This window comes from Anomaloglossus baeobatrachus, chromosome 4 (assembly GCF_048569485.1).
Source record: "Anomaloglossus baeobatrachus isolate aAnoBae1 chromosome 4, aAnoBae1.hap1, whole genome shotgun sequence".
Classification (NCBI taxonomy): Eukaryota; Metazoa; Chordata; class Amphibia; order Anura; family Aromobatidae; genus Anomaloglossus; species Anomaloglossus baeobatrachus.
The window spans coordinates 216,402,476-216,414,745 of NC_134356.1; positions in this window are offsets into that span (position 1 = coordinate 216,402,476).

The following is a 12,270-nucleotide window of genomic DNA, read 5'->3' on the forward strand; positions in this document are numbered from 1 at the left end:
GAAAACGTCTTCCCTCTATGAGGATATATCTTTTCGTAATATATACCCACCACTATGTGTGTCACCCTCCCCCCTTGGTCTAAGTAACAGCTCCTTCTTCATCCTAAATGCTCATCAACACATACTAATACAAACATAGTGAATATATGGCCTTCATCTATCATTCACACTAAGGAATTCCTGTGTGTTTAGAAAAACAGGAGAAACCTAGATCAAAAGAAAGTAATTAAACAATTTAAAACAAAAACATTTTAAAAAATGACTTTACTACAGTAAATAACTACTGAAAACAGTATTCTTTAACGCAATTAAAAAGTATCCATGATGGTACAGTTTATAACATTTCACTTCATACATTCTATGCATCTTTCAGCTTTTTGTGGACTAAAGCAGAGTTCTCCAACAGTGCATGTTTTCAGGATTTCCATAGCATTGCATAGGTTTCGAAATCATCCACTGTGCAGGTGATGAAATTATCACTAGGCAATACTGTAGCGCCCCTGAAACCATCAGGGAGCTACAAGGTACTGCATCCCCACCAGGATGCAGGGCCTACCCACAGGTACCCCAGAAGACCAGTACCGGTAACAACCAAAACATTCCCGTTAATTTCTGTTTTTCCCCAAATTCCCCATAGACTGGTACCAGGCTAGGGTTGAACCAATGGATGGCCACTAAGGGGTACTTTGCACTCTACGACATCGCAAGTGCGATGTCGGTGGGGTCAATTCGAAAGTGACGCACATCCGGCGTTGCTGTTGACATCGGAGTATGTGAATCGTTTTTACTACGATTAACGAGCGCAAAAGCGCCGAAATCGTATGATCGGTGTAGCGTCGGTCAATTCCATAATTTCAGAAGGACCGATGTTACGATGTTGTTCCTCATTCCTGCGGCAGAACACATCGCTGTGTGTGAAGCTGCAGGAGCGAGGAACATCGCCTTACCTGCGTCCCGGCTGCAATGAGGAAGGAAGGAGGTGGGCGGGATGTTTACGTCCCGCTCATCTCCGCCCCCTGCTTCTATTGGCTGCCTGCCGTGTGACGTCACTGTGACGCCGCACGACCCGCCCCCTTAGGAAGGAGTCGGTTTGCCGGCCAGAGCGACGTCGCAGGGCAGGTAAGTGCGTGTGAAGCTGCCGTAGCGATAATTTTCGCTACGGCAGCTATCACAAGATATCGCAGCTGCGATGGGGGCGGGGACTATCGCGCTCAGCATCAATACCATCGGCTTGCGATGTCGTAGTGTGCAAAGTACCCCTTAGTGGTGGAGCCGAACCAGTCCACTAAACGACCAAGTGGGAGGGGCAGACAGTGGACAGTCAGACAGAGAGTCTACAGGGGTCAGTGACAGAGAGAGGAAGTGAGCGGCCGCACTGACAGGAGTGTGACAGTGAGCCGAGGGCCCAGGCGATTGGTTGCTGGTGGAGTACTCCCAGAACCACAGCACCAACGGGGTACAAAATCCTAGGTCAGGCAAACGCTCCAGGCAGACCTGATAAAATCGGCACAGTGAGGGGACCATCAAGGACCTCACTGACCTTGAAGTTCAGGACACAGTAGCAACGGGAGAACTGAGGAACAGGACCAAAGACTCCAACCCCACAGCGTTCACGCTACCGTTATACGGACTACCGTTAAGAGACTACCAGGAGGGGACCCCCAGTCGCTCCAAGCCACGGGGACCCACCAACCAAAGACAGGTGCAGGAAAAAGAAGCCACCAGGTCACTAAACTGGCACTGGGACTCAGGGGACCTATGGTCAGCACCAGCCTTCCTTGGGTGACCAGTTTCCACCTTGACGTGAGTAAAAGAACCAGTTACAATGCAACCCCTAGTGTGGCCTACTTTCTTTCAACACCCATCTACCTCACCTATCCCCTGGGGCCTGGCCCTGCTTGCGGAGGGCCTAACATCCAGGCTGCCACTAACACCAGCCCCAGTAGTGAGAACTGTGCAGCGGTGGCTCCATCCACATAGCCGCAACCCACAAGTGGCGTCACGTGATAAACTTTCATTTAATTCCCCTGTAAATATACCCCTTTTAAAAAGCACCCAGGGCACGGGACCGGGCAACGGCCACCAAGTGACATTTCCCCAGTTATACACCGCCCGGGACCGAGTACGCCATGACCCTGGGCGACTCAGCATTACTAAGGAAATCCGAAAACATACACTCTTGGTGTGCCTTAAGGACTGGAGTTGGGAAACTCTGGACTAAAGGACAGCATTCTCTATCAATTCAGTTCTAACTACCACCATACATCCCAAACGCTCCTTATCAGCTATAATAATATTGAGGAGAGCCATAAGATTAAATACTTAATTAACCTCTGGACATAGAGCACTGTGAGAAGTGTGTTCAATTAAATCAATTCTCTATACATAAGCCAGTCACTCTTCAGAGAAAGCCAAGATGGCCCCCGATGACATCACAGACCAAACCATCAGCATGGATCCTCCAGATGACGTCCCTCCCATCACCATGGATCCATCCGATGACGTCATTGACCCGCCCATCAACAGCAACACAGATCTCCCCATTGGCTAGCCCATGAACTGTCCCACTAAATGGGCATATCCAAACTTGTGTACGCCCCTAGCATATATAAAGAGGATGCATGCTCTGTACTGCTCTGTTCGGTGCCATTTCTAGTGACCAAGAAGAGACTTCATATCCGACTGTGTCTGGTGTGAATTCTTTTATGCATGCACTTGGCCTATACTAATTTGGCCAGGCAGTAGGCAACTAGTGATCTCTGGTTAAGAGTTCACCCTAACATTATTGGCGCCCAACGTGGGGCCATCAGACATCGACACCCGAAAACCCTTGGAATCGGCAGATGGAACGGCAGGACGAGCTCCACACCTTGAGAAAGGAGATTGATCGCCTCCTAACATTATTTTGCACGGTAAGTCTGCTGATTTTTATAATCTGTAGTCTTCCCTGTGTGATCTCGGGGTGTGTGGCACTGATTGCCTGACTGTGTCCGTTTTTCAGGGTCTCTGTACACGGCAGACGGGTCTCACGGCTGCTGGCCATATTAATTGCGGACGAACCATCACGTGTTCAGTTGCCTGCTGCCTGTTTGTCTCAAGGGGAGATTGACTCATAGTTAAAAGAGCAAGTGGGTTTGTGAGCAGTGTCTGGAAACAAAAAGGATATTGTCTGTCACATGGTTTGTGGTTGCCTGTGATATGGTTTGTGGTTTTTGTAGTGCCAAGCTCAGACTGAGTGCAGAGCTTTTTGTAGTGCCAAGCTCAGACTGAGTGCAGAGCCAGATGTAAGTGCCAAGCTCAGACTGAGTGCATAGCCAGATGTAAGTGCCAAGCTCAGACTGAGTGCAGAGCCAGATGTAAGTGCCAAGATCAGCTAGACTTAAGTGCAGAGCCATATGTAAGGGCCCAGCTTTGGCTAGACTGAGTGCAGAGCCTTACGTTATACATAAATCTAACCTTTTTAAAGTGTTTTCCTGGAGTGAATTGGCTGGTATAGACACCTTGTAGCCAGGGGTGACACCATTGGTGCCTTTGTGAATTACAGAACGCAGAAATCAGACAGGGACCACATGACAGAGTAATGAAGGATTTGGAAGTGTATGCTGAAAACCCTAGGCTTTCTTTAGTGTTTCAGTTGTGTCATCACCCCATCTCTTTGTTTGTCTGTTATTCTTATCTTGGTATGCATAGAGAAAGATTGCTTGTTTGGTGTTGTTTATTTTGAGAGAAAGATGGAGAAATTGATGAAGTTGTGTGTAGTTGTAGTCGGAAAAAATCCGGAAACCATGTGCTATTTTTGGTTACAGCCATTTTAGGTCAGATTTTAAAATGGTGGACGAAGCACATGGCTGAGGCATGATTGAAACAAAGACAGGAAGTGAGTCGGGAGATGTGTGAAGACCATGTGCTCTGTAAATGTTTGAACAAAGACTGGGTGGACTATTATATACTTAGACAGAAAAATAAGGTTTTTTTTATCTACAATTAGACTTAGATCTAGGACATATGTGTGTGTGTGTGTGTGTGTGTGTGTGTGTATAAATATATATGTATAAGTACAGACTATAGAAAATGGGGAGACAGAGTTTGAGCAGATGTGAGGTCAGTTTTCCCTTTTCTCTGCCACATGTTCCTACAGATTTTAAAATGGTGGATGAAGCACATGGCTGAGGCATGATTGAGACAAAGACAGAGAGTGAGTAGGGGGATGTGCAATGGATTGGATGGAGTACTATATACTTAGACAGAAACATGAGTGTTTTTAACTGTAGTTGGATCAGGACTGTAGATATCTGAATGTAACTATATGAGATATATAAATGTATGTGTGGTGTGTATGTATAAAATCCAGACTATAGAATATAGGGGGAAATAGTTGAGAAAGAAAAAAAAAAAAGTTTACCTTCCCCTCCCCCCACATGATGCTGCAATCCCAACAAAGAGAAGGCAATCACGTGCTGTGGGGCCATTTTCTATAGGCCTCAGTGGAGCTGACAAAGCTGCAGCCACTGAATAACATGAAGTGTTAGTAAATGTTTATAGCACTAAAAGATGGAATATTGTATGATTGGGTAGTTGTGGAAGACACTTAATATAGATCCAGTGTGCAGGTTGGATTGAGTCAGGACAGTCACAAGGAGCAATATCTTATTAATTAATAAGCAATAAAAGAATAAGAGAAAAACCTTAAAATAAACGTACCTTTGCGGCAGATGTCATGATAAATAATACATATTCCAATTACGAATGTGACGAATAATCCTGAGAGTTGAATGTTTTAAAAAAATAAATAGATAAATATATCCATGGGATATCCATGTCTTGCAGAAAGGAAAATAAATAAATAATAATAAAAAAATCCAACAGAAGGAGGGAGATATCACTCGTGTCCAGGGAAAATGAACAGTGTGCTTTTGGCTTTTGGGGGAAGGAGCAACTTTTAGAAAAAAAAACCAAAAACCTGTAGGGCAGGCTTTTCATCTCACTTTCGATCTATTGTGAGAGCAGCCCAAGAGAAAAAAAAAAAGGGGCTTCCTGCATGTCTTGCTAAATTCTACTAAAAAGGGGGCTGAAAGCCCGTACTTACGAAGCGCTCACTGATATCCTAATCAGGCACGAATACTAATATTCTTTATAGCAAGATACTATTTATTTTAATAGCACATGAATATATATATAGTCAATGGTACATAGGCATAAGAACTATAGTCATAGAAACTTATACAATAACAGAAATATGCATCAACATTACCGTTATGTTGTAGCAATCCTTTCACATCGGAGGGAACTCGAGTTAATGATAAGGAATCAACATGGCATCTTGGCATGGCATCACAGGAACAGTGCGTACGTACACTTCAATGTCCTGGAAGGTATTTCCCTAACATTAAGCGAGTTCGGTGTATTTTTTATAGGAAAATATTGTAGGTTGGGTTTAAAACGGTCACCAGCATGTGACAGCTGAGTCATGTTCATGTAACTTAACCACAAACTGCTGGGGGCACCGTTTGCTTCCTGCACATTTCCTGCACATCCTGCCAGTGGTCAACTGGTCAACTGTGGTCGGCCATAGTGTTAGCGAAATATTGCAATGAGCCGTAAATTTCATATGCAAACTTCCTTCAACCTGTCTTTATGCTAACCACAAGTTTCCTGTAAGTGGAACTGTAAATGTTACTTCCTTTATCTTCAACTGCTTCAAGACATGTATTCCCTGGTCATCATTTTGGCCCTCCAAAGGACATCTTCTTTGATACTGAATTATTGATGGATCAAATAATATCTGGGATCACTCCTATCTTATGATTATGATTTGATTCCTATCTAATCACACATTCTTTCAGTCATATCACATTGGTATCACAATCGGTCCTTGATCCCAGGGATTATTTTCCATCATCAGTATTCCACTAGAAGAAGATCACTCGGAATACACCATACCATGACCAAGAAATATTGTTTGCCACAAATTGTCTTGCTTTGTTTAGATAAACGTTGAATCACAAATATAATCAGTTTCACTACTATGTATAGTATATTAAAACTAAAAGCAATATTATCTGAAAAGCTCCCTTGAACATCATGTGTTTTGGCATTTGCTCGATATTCAAAGGAATCATTACACATTACATTTCCCGATATGTTACTACAAGTTTCACTAGACCCATTTATGAACATATTGGCATAAGGCCATAACATATCATGAATTGTCCTTTCCACTAAGCTGGGTTTAAAAGCATCTACAGTCCATAGAGATGAATCCCAGGTTAGTCAGTCCAGTCTTATATCTTAGTACCCAAATTCCTCCCTTAAAAGCCAGATATTGCAAATTGGTGACTGTTGCATTCAAATTGCCTTGCCACCATGGAAGATTGATCCATCCCACTATGGAAATGGGTACTGTAGTATTCTATAGACGAACACTTGAGTGTCTTTATCAGCAAGATGATCAGAACAACTTTTCTACTTTAAGATTTCCTCCATCGATACCGGGACATCCAGATAAGGGATACTGGTGGCTGTAACCGAAGAATGTGTACAGATCCAGCAATCTGTGTGTTGAAAATGTGATGGTGCATCAGAAATTCATTCGCCACAGGTTCCTCCTGATGTAGACTTGTCCATCCAACGACCAGAGAGGCAAACATCAAACACAGGAATTTCTCCATCTCATCACTATCGAGCTCTTCCCAGTAACCGATACCATGGATTCCGCTTATTTACAACACCATCTGCAAATAAAGATACACTATTATTCTCGTAAATAACATTTTTCTTGTGGGACATATTCCCACTTCCCCACTCCTGGTCTCATTATCAGGAGAGTACGATCTTTTCCGACCGCTATTACCGCTGTCTCTGAGGGCGGTCCTTGGAGGTTTTGAATCCATATTTTTGCTCCTACATTTGTAATATTAGAGGATCCAAAACCTTTAGTACCCCGTATTGTTAATTCTGCTGCGGCAGTTCCTTCTCTTATCTCAGACAAGTTTATTGGAATTATTAACATCTGAGCCACCTTCTGGTGTTTCATCAATATCAAAGGTTCATTTCCCAAATTTAGCATCAGTACCTTGATTTCTCCCTGATGATCTGCCTCTATTACCCCTCCCACCACTATGGCTCCTTTTAACGCTAAGCTAGAACGAGTGGCTATTTGACCATAAAGATCCTTTGGTATATGGCAACCCAATCCTGTTGAAATTGGTTTTACCTTACCTGGGGGTACCACGACAGTTTCCAATGTACTGAGGTCTAAACCTGCTGAATAAGGTGTCGCTCTTTCTGGTGTGCCCAAACAGCTGTACCTTGCCTTGTCAACTGTTGGACTGATTTGTCTGATGGCTGCTGCTTTATCTGCTTCTGAATTAAACAAACATTCAAGTGAGTTAGTAGGGACATGAGCATCGACATGAAATACAGTGGTCTTGGTAGATTGAATAATCCCTTCAATGTCTTGCCACACTTCCCTGACCATCTCAAACACATTTTGCTGTTCCTCTCCCCAGTGGAACTCATATTTTTTCCTCGTTACTTTGTACAAATGAGCCAACATTTGTCCCAAATGAGGGATATGTTGTCTCCAAAAATCAAGCAATCCAATATAAGACTGAGTCTCCTGTTTGGATTTAGGGACCGGAAAATTAATAATTTTCCGTCTGGCATTGGGCAAGATCTCTCTGTGCCCCTTGTTCCACTGAATCCCTAGACATGTTACCACCAGAGACGGTCCTTGAACCTTGGCATCATTGATTTCCCATCCTTTACTCCTCATATGAGCAATCAGTTTTGTCAATTGATCTTTCACACTTTGCTCATCTTGTCCTTGTATCATTATATCATTGATATAATGTGAGATCTGCATTTCCTTATGACAAGACATAACCCCAAAGGAGAATTTTCCTTCGGTTAGATTAAGAGTCATCCATTTTAGGATATCAATTCCCAAAATATATTCTGGTATAGGTACTACCAGTACCGTATACTCCTTGATAGGTAAATTACCTATCTTCAAAGCTACCTGTGTCTGAACCCCGGTGATCACTTGACCACCTAGTCCAGCAATTTTTACTCGAGGTCCTTTTATTTTTTCTGGGTTTCCATGAATTAAAGTAGCCTCCGCCCCCGTGTCAATCAAAGCTGGGACTCTTTGAACATGTATGCTAAGATTGACGTAGGGACGTTCGTCCCTGTTTATCAATAGGGGGGCTTGGCTGGCTACCTATGGTAAATCACTTCCTTCTGAACTTTCATTTACACAGACTTCAGTCTGTGCATTAGCCCTTCCTTCCGTGACCTTTGTGGCCACGGCTGCAGCCAGTTCTTCTAATGGATAAACTGACTGAAAATCTTCCCAAGACACTTTCTTTGGGGGGTTTTCCCCTTTTCCTTCTGATTTCTTTACCTTGGGGGTTTTTGAACCCCCTTCCACATTTGTAGTGGTCACTTTCTTTGCAGATAGAACTTTCTGTTTGTACAACTTCCATAATTCTCCTGTCTCCTTTCCATCAATCCTTTCCTTATTGATCCCGGCTTTAAGCAAAGCCTGGAACATGTCTTTGTGAGGCACCCGTGGGGCCTCCCCTACTGGTTTCTCTTTACAATCAGGATTGTTTGGCTTACTGTTACCAACATGGCCTCCAGGGGATGGTTTATCCCACTGTCCCATATCCTGTAACTCCCTCATCCTCCCTAGAACTACACCGATTGATTCTCCAGTCAGCGCTACAGTTAAGGTTAAAATAACTGATTTGTATGCTGGAGGAGCATGTTTAACCAGCCTATTTCTTATGCTGGCTGTCAATGGGTACTGGAGATAATCATCATCCATTCCCAAAAGAGGAAGAGCATTCCTCATTGCTTCTTCCTTCAGCCTTTCCATACCATCTTTTAAGGTATACCAAGGTTTATCATTGATAGGAAAGTCTGCTTCTGATGGATATTTGTCCAGAAAAGCATGGGCTAAGATCATAATTAAGTTTTGAGTACCATGCTCATAATGATCAACAGAATAATTTTTTATTGATCTCTGAATTTCTGGGTCACGAGACATGGTGACAAATTTTGCCTCGTCTCCGGCGTCAAAGTGCACTGCACCTCCTCCGAGATCGTGCACCCTGACCAACCAGGGAATTTCTCCTTCTCCTGGTTTTTGTCTAAACTGTGTTAAAATGCTATCAACTTCTCCCTGAGAGTAATCTTCAATGGTTACTCGATTTTTTACATGAGGAATCGTTCTCTCATTTGTGATGGCATTACCATCTTCGTCATATTGCAGATTCCCCTGACCATCCCGGACATGTTCCCGGATGATCTCATTCTCTGTCCTCTCTAGGCGCCTCCTTACTGGGTTAGCCTGAATCTTCCCTTTATGGTAATCCTCCTCATCAGATGATGAAGATGAATCCCACACATCCCCATCCCAAGTATCGGGATCCCAGTTTATAGAAGCTGAGACGATACTTTTATGTACTTTGGTTTTATTTACCTTTCCTCTTCTTTTCTTGTACTTATTTTGAGCAATTTGGGTTTTATTTACCTTTCCTCTTCTTTTCTTGTACTTATTTTGAGCAATTTTTATGGCAGCTTTTTGTGCCACATTCTGATAATGTTCCAATTTATCCTTCAACAGTCTGGTATTACATTCCAGAACTGTTTTCAGGCAACCTAATTCTATCATCTTTTGTTCCATCTGGGAACTTTTCTTCTGCATCTTTAGATTACGCTCATGCATTACACTATATGCACTTGCCAAAATCCAGATGTGCCGTGCTAAAGACACTACATCACCTGTTTTCACAGGGACACTACCGAAAACATTCACAACATCAGTAGCTTCACAACCCTTAAGCTTATCCTGCCATTGTTTGCGCCGTGCTAAAGACACTACATCACCTGTTTTCACAGGGACACCACTGAGTACATTCACAACATCAGTAGCTTCACAACCCTTAAGCTTATCCTGCCATTGTTTGTGCCGTGCTAAAGACACTACATCACCTGCTTTCACAGGGGCACCACTGAGTACATTCACAACATCAGTAGCTTCACTACCCATAAGCTCGTCCTGCCATTGTTCTGCCAATCCACAAGACACTACATCACCTGTTTTCACAGGGGCACTACTGAGTACATTCACAACATCAGTAGCTTCACTACACATAAGCTTGTCCTGCCATTGTTCTACCAATCCACAAGACACTACATCACCTGTTTTCACAGGGGCACTACTGAGTACATTCACAACATCAGTAGGTACACAACCCTTATGCTTATTCTGCCATTGTTCTGCCAATCCACAATTGACCAATTCATGTGCTATAAGATTGTAGGGAGCCTTAGTCCAGCATGGGATCTCCACAACAACCTCTTTAACATTATCCTTACGTTTTCTGAACATTTTGACACTATGCAAAAAGATTGAAAAAATATCTGGAAATTTGCCAAATATATGTTTTTAATTTCTAAATTACAAAAATTTGTTAAATTACTTCTAATAGAAGTAATCCTGCCGACTACGCCAATTTATGTCTTGCTAAATTCTACTAAAAAGGGGGCTGAAAGCCCGTACTTACGAAGCGCTCACTGATATCCTAATCAGGCACGAATACTAATATTCTTTATAGCAAGATACTATTTATTTTAATAGCACATGAATATATATATAGTCAATGGTACATAGGCATAAGAACTATAGTCATAGAAACTTATACAATAACAGAAATATGCATCAACATTACCGTTATGTTGTAGCAATCCTTTCACATCGGAGGGAACTCGAGTTAATGATAAGGAATCAACATGGCATCTTGGCATGGCATCACAGGAACAGTGCGTACGTACACTTCAATGTCCTGGAAGGTATTTCCCTAACATTAAGCGAGTTCGGTGTATTTTTTATAGGAAAATATTGTAGGTTGGGTTTAAAACGGTCACCAGCATGTGACAGCTGAGTCATGTTCATGTAACTTAACCACAAACTGCTGGGGGCACCGTTTGCTTCCTGCACATTTCCTGCACATCCTGCCAGTGGTCAACTGGTCAACTGTGGTCGGCCATAGTGTTAGCGAAATATTACAATGAGCCGTAAATTTCATATGCAAACTTCCTTCAACCTGTCTTTACGCTAACCACAAGTTTCCTGTAAGTGGAACTGTAAATGTTACTTCCTTTATCTTCAACTGCTTCAAGACATGTATTCCCTGGTCATCATTTTGGCCCTCCAAAGGACATCTTCTTTGATACTGAATTATTGATGGATCAAATAATATCTGGGATCACTCCTATCTTATGATTATGATTTGATTCCTATCTAATCACACATTCTTTCAGTCATATCACATTGGTATCACACTGCATTTAATTCATTGCAAATTATATTGGAAAAAGGTCATTGACAATAGTTTTATTTTACTAATTTTATCCCAAAGAAATAAAAGTCAACTGTGGACATGTTTAGATTCATTGATAGCTTTTCAAGCATAGAAGTCTGTTAGATAATTTTTCTATGGCAAATCAACATTTTGTTTTCCCACATGGCCAGTTTATTTGTTCTAGATTCTTTTATCCCTTCAAGTTATAGGACAGTATCACAGAGATGCTGATAATCTCCTCAATGTTTCAAATATGAACGCCCCTACATCCAATATCCAAAGGTTGTGCTACATTATTATAGTTATTATTATTATTATTATTATTATTAGTAGTAGTATTTTTATTAATAATATAATAATTTATTAATATATTTATTAATAATTACAATAATTTGATTTAAGGAATGTGGATTATTTATGGAATTCTGTGTTTTATATTTAATGTATTGAATAATCTGCTTTCTTTTTATAGAAAGAATGATTGCAATGCAGATTTCTGTGGTCCAAGCAAAGATTATAAAAGCCATTGAAAGGGTTTTCCATTATTAAGTTACAGATAAAAACAATATTTCTGGTGTTCCTGATTAAGTACAATCTATACAATGTGACTTTTATGCCTAAATGTAGAGCTCCGGGGCCACACACTTTTTTTGAATCTAATTATGTTTTGGATAATAGATTCAAAAAGGGGGGAAAGACGATGTGGAAAATCACACGTATTATTTAAGGTTTTAATTTGTTCATTGATTCAGTTTTTCTATTAAGTTTTCTTTATATTTTTATCTGTAAGGAGGATACAGCAGACAGACATAACTCATGATTGCTCTGCTGTAACAAGAATTGTCAGGTTTTGAACATGTATCAGATGAGCCCATTGCTAATGCAGATTTTGAGTTTT